The sequence below is a fragment of the Sesamum indicum genome, linkage group LG8 (assembly GCF_026168435.1).
Source record: "Sesamum indicum cultivar Baizhima isolate 11 linkage group LG8, ASM2616843v1, whole genome shotgun sequence".
In the NCBI taxonomy this organism is placed as follows: Eukaryota; Viridiplantae; Streptophyta; class Magnoliopsida; order Lamiales; family Pedaliaceae; genus Sesamum; species Sesamum indicum.
In genome coordinates, this window is record NC_142664.1 from 1,627,756 (window position 1) to 1,633,652 (window position 5,897).

The window sequence follows — 5,897 nt, forward strand, 5'->3', positions numbered from 1 at the left end:
AACTAATAAGAAACTGTTACAACGGCCGTTCCAAATGATGGGAAAAAATGGTGGAAAATAGTATTTGTAACGGCCAAATTATATATATCCGATACAAACGCCATTACAAATTAATATTTTTAAAATCAAAATTAAAAAAATGATGGGAATTCTAAATTCAATTGGCCGTTACAAATGTTGTTACAAAGGCCGTTAAAAAGGTAAATTACAAAGACCGTTACAAAAGCAGTTACAAAAACTGAGCTATTTTTAAAATTCAAATTGAAAGTTACGATATCTTTACATTAAGGCACTCGAATCATACCAAATTTAAATATATATAAGAATGTACCCCATTAAGTCAGAAGGTGTGATTTTGATTGAAATGGCCTGATTTAAAAATACACCAATTTGAATTATTACTATTGCATTTCAGGAACTATATGTGGAAATCAATATACCCAATAAGGCTACAGCTTGGCCAAATGGATTCTTTCATAAGTGTGATCATATCTGATGGTTGGATCTTAATTTTGACGACCCCATTAACTTATGCAGTTCAACATTGTAAGAGGACAGTTACATTCAATTTAATACTAACATTTATGAATATACAAATTTATTGCAAACTGCATACATGTATGAATATCAAACAAAATTTTATTTTTTTAATATATTTCAATTATATTGTTCCAGTATAATAATACGTTTTCACAGTATTAAATCATTGAAAACGGCATCTTTTTTTAAATAATAATTTAGAATAAAATTAATTAATATAATTGTATAGACTTTTGTAACGACTTTTCAAATTTTGTAACTCTCTCTGGCACGGCTTTTGGAACGGCCATGGCCATTTCAAAATTATATATATACAACACTTGTAAAAAAAATTTCCCTTCCTCTTCTTCCCTTTCTTTCTCCTCTCCACACCGCATGCCCCACCACCTCTCTCTCTCTCGCTCGCTCTTTTTCTCTCATTTGCTCACTCTTTTTCGCTTCCTTCCGCCGTCCCCACCACCATCTTCGGCCGCCCCTGCCATGTAAGTTTTTTATTGTTTCAAATTTTATGTAATTTTTTCTTGAATTTTTTAAATGTATCTAATATTTTTTTTAAATGTATAATTTTTTTCTTGAACATTTTCTGTATTTTTTTTATTTTTTATAATTATAAAAAAGTTTCTGAAAATTTTGGATAATTTCTGAATTTTTTTAAAATTACAGAATTTGAAAAAATTTCTGAATTTCTTTTTATTTTTTGTAATTTAAATAAATTTCAGAAATTTTTGAACATTTTGGAATTTTTTTTTATTTTCCACAGTTTAAAAAAAAATCTGAATTTTTCTGTAAATTAATGCATTTTCCTATAATTTTTGGTAATTTTTCTCAACATTATATGTAATTTTATTACATATGTATGTATTTTTCTATAAATTAGAGGACCTTAATTTAATTTAGAAAAATAGAAATTTTAATAAAATTATTAGAAAATTAAGGACTGCAATGTAATTTTTAAGAAAATTATGCACCTAAATAAAATTTTAAGAAAGTTAGAGGACCTTAATGTAATCTTAGAAAAATAAAAATTTTATGAAATTATTAGAAATTAAGGACTAGAATGTTATTTTTAGGGAAATTATGCACCTAAATGATTTTTTTAAGAAATTAGAGGACTTTAATGTAATTTTAGAAAAATAAAAATTTTATGAAATAGTTAGAAATTTAAGGACTACAACGCAATTTTTAGAAAAATTATTCACCTAAATGAAATTTTTAGGAAATTAGAGGAATTTTTAATGTAATTTCAGGAAAATAGAAATTTTTAGAAATTTAAGGACTACAATGCAATTTTTAAGAAAGTTATTCACCTAAATAAATTTTTTAGAAAATTAGAGGACTTTAATGTAATTTTAGAAAATAGAAATTTTATGAAATTTTTAGAAATTTAAGGACTACAATACAATTTTTAGGAAAATTATTTACCTAAAAATGAAAGTTTTAGGAAATTAGAGGACATTAATGTAATTTTAGAAAAATAGAAATTTTAGGACTACAATGCAATTTTTAGAAAAATTATTCACCTAAATGAAATTTTTTAGAATTATGTTGTTAAAGTTTCTGAAATTATGTTATAAATTTCCGGAAAATAGGAATTTAATAAAATTATTAACATTGTAATAATTTTTTTTTAAATTTTATCAATAATTAAATTTTAAAAAAATTTAACATTATATAATGACGATTGGTGCTCCGCCTACCCCGGTGTGAAGGGTCACCCGCGCACTCGGCACCCTTGACGTGCATTTCGGCCACTCAACCGTTCTACATGGTCGACCACTCAGCCTTCACCGACAGATGCTGGACATCCGCAATCTTAGAGTCTTAGGTTGTGGTATTTTACTTGCTTTGTTATTTTGCTTTCTGTTGTTTAGATTGCTTAGAGGACGGTATGTCTCCTGATGTGCGTTTTTCAACCTTTTTAATGTCTACTGCTTTCAATAGGATTTATTTTTTTAAGCTTATTATAGGGGGGAATGAGAACAAGAAGCCTGGTCTAGTGACGTGTTAGAATCTCCCTCAAGGCGATCCCTTTGCTCTAGCATCGTTGATCATTGTATACGCACTTTTCAGTTTAACCACACGGTGCGCGCTGCGAAAGGCGCCTCGTAAGACTAGGGATGAGGACGTGGCCGAGGCCGTGGTCGTACCCGTGGTAATGGCCCTTCCCGAGATGAGCCATCTACCGCAGCCCATCATTGGAGGTTGTGTTCCAGCCCCTACCAAATCCCGCTGACTCTGGCGCAGTGGTGTCAAATGTGGCGGGGGCAAGTAGTTCACAGGCCTCGACCCGACCGTGGGATGTACCATCACAACCACCACCACCAGCGTTGCTACTTCCCCTACAGGTCTAGAGGCGTTACATCAGTCTCTGGGATGCGAGGTACGTATAACAATTTAGTTAATTGATTTTTTTTCTTGTTTTGAATAGATTTTAATATTGTTTATTATTTTTAGGTCTGACTTGATTTTCACACAGCCATCAATAATGCGGTCAAAGGGCATTAGTCGCATCCCTAGGCCAACATCTCTCAAATTCCACAGGAGCACCAGCTAGTCTAGTTCCAAACGCTGAAGGTAAGTATATTATAGTTTAATTTTAAATTAAATTTATATTGTTTTATCAAATAATTATTTTTGTTATTTGGTCAATTTTGCAGATGTCATACTGGTGGGACTGCGACGACGAGTCGATATTCAAACTCATCAAGTCGCCAACTCCTGGAATTTTTGGTCGAGCCTAGAATTCCAGCACAGTCAGCCAAGAATAAGGTCAATCAGACAGCCAACCTAGATTCAGCTACTACCGTCTACCGTGGAGGGTCGTCATCTGTTAGGGCGCACAAGTGGAAGATGGTAAGTATTTCAAATTATATCATTACTTTTTTTTTTAATCTTTTTAATTTTTAATTATTTTTTGAATTGAATTTTGAATATGAGACACAACTAGGACGCCCAATCACTTAGATGGAGGTGTTCGAGAAGGTCTACAAAAAGAAGGAGGACCGCCAGTGGAGCGGTCCGAGGGTAGAGGAGGTTGCGGTAAGTAATTAAAAAATTTTATGTAATTTATACTTTTTAATTCTTATTATTTTTTAATATAATTATTTATAATGTTCGTAGGAGATGTTCTTGAGGTTGATGGAGGAACGCCAGAGACAACAAAATCATAATGAAGAGCTTCCATTGTCCTCTGAAGGCTCTGTGGCCCCAAACGAACAACAGGTCTGGATGTCAGCAACGGGTGGCTGGAAGAGGGGCCGAGTATTTGGTCTCGGCATCGAGGCCCACCACTCGATTATTGGACCATCCCAGGTGACCCAGTCGATTGCTCCCTCGTGCTCACCACCACAGCCTCAGCATCCCGACATAGATGAGCGAGTGTTGGCACTCGAGCACTACATCGAAAGCATCGATCCCAAATGGCCCAATTATCTAGCGCTCGAGCCTCCAGCTGATCCCATGGCACCCGACGGCGACGATGATGACAACAAACAAGTTGTCGCTATGGGTAATAATTTATATGAGGATTTTTTCCGGTATGTTGTAAAAATAATATTTTGTAATAATATTTTCATTTTTGTAATTGAGTTATTAGTTTTTTTTTTTTGTTATGTTATGTGTGTTTTATATAAATTTATTTACTTAATTTTACAAAAATATATTAAATAAAATAAATTTTAAAATATATATGACAAATTTAAATAAAATAAAATAAAATAAATATTAAAATATACTAATGTATAATTGTCAGGCCGTTACAAAGAATAAAATCACATGGCCTGATTCAACTGTACATTGTCTTGAATGATTACTTTTATATTTCAAGTCTGATATCTCAACATCCATATATCCAATAAGTCTAAAACTTTATCAAATGTATTTTTTTGTAAGTTTGATCAAATATAATGGTTTGATCTGAATTTTCATGGCCCGATTAACCCATGTTTTTCAATAATGTAAGATGATAGTTACATCAATGTAATACTAACATTTATAAATATATAAATTTGTTGCAGATTATGAACATATATTAATATCAACTATAAAATATTTTTATGTATTTCGATTGCATTATTTCAGATAATGGATACTTTTCTATAATGTTTAAATTATTCAGTATGATTTTTTTGGTATATTTTACGAGTTATATTACTACTAAACTAATTAGTAGTTTATATTTATAACAATAAGTTAAAATTTCATACTATATTTTGGTATATTTATAACATAGTATACATTATGCAATCTATTTTATTACTTTTAAATTTATGTAAAAATTTGGTGATTCAACCCATGATTTAATCTAATAGTAATAAAAAAAGAAAAAAAAAATTATCAAGCTCGAACTTGACTCATTTACACCTCTATGTAAGAGTCTTACGGAAAAAATATTTGACAACAAATATTAAACTATAAATTAAATTTTATACATTACTTCTCTATACAAAAAAAAATCAATTACTATATATTTTTCGTTATCTGTCTTAGTCATTGTATATCCTACACACATACATATATATGTCTGTATGTGTCTTTTTATGTACTTGTTATGTATGTATATAATTATTTTGACTCAAATTTACTTGTATGAATTAACATTTACTTAAAGAAAATACATATTTGCGAGTAAAAAAATATAATATTTATGATATAAATAATAAATAAATTGTAGTATAGTTATTTTATTTTTAACTATATTGTTTTACTTTGTAAAAGATAATATTTTTAAATTTAATTTAACATATTTTTATTTATAAATATATCTTATTATTATAATGTAATAATTTTATTGAGATAATAAGAATAATGTGCAATGCACTAGCTTCTCACTAGCATGTATATATATATATAAATGAAATCAAATTAGTTAACTAATTCTTGATTATTGGTAAATTTTTATATATTTTATGTCATTCATAAATACAAAAACTTGAAATAGATGATATCATTATTTTGTTACAATCTGTTTTCATAAAATATTTTATTGTATTTCAAATAACATTTGTTTTAAATATTTATATATTATTATGATCATTTATTTATAATTTAATTCGAAATAAGGACTTTTTTCATAATTTTATTAAAAAAATTGGTAAATTTTTTATCTTTATTTCTATTCTTATAAAATAAATAAATAACCATGCATGTATATTTTACATATTGTAATTGATATCATATTTTTATATTTTGCTAACTATCACTACTGAAGAATGCATTTATTATGACAAATAATTATAAAAATACATAAGTTGTCATAAAATACTAATTTGATTATACAAGTGATTGATTCTATAGTAAAAGCCGTAAAATCGCCCCAACCCAATTAGATCGAAAAATGCTGTTTTGATCTTTGTCGG

The 5,897-nt window shown here is 29.0% G+C and overlaps 1 long non-coding RNA gene across 1 annotated transcript; it reads left to right on the plus strand.

The window, feature by feature from the left end:
* Positions 1-891: 891 nt before the first annotated feature.
* Positions 892-3,383, plus strand: LOC105167394 (uncharacterized). The gene is made up of 5 exons (XR_016066996.1): positions 892-1,022; positions 2,250-2,365; positions 2,508-2,920; positions 2,995-3,114; positions 3,198-3,383. It is a non-coding gene; the product is annotated as an uncharacterized LOC105167394 (long non-coding RNA).
* The last annotated feature ends 2,514 nt before the right edge of the window (positions 3,384-5,897 follow it).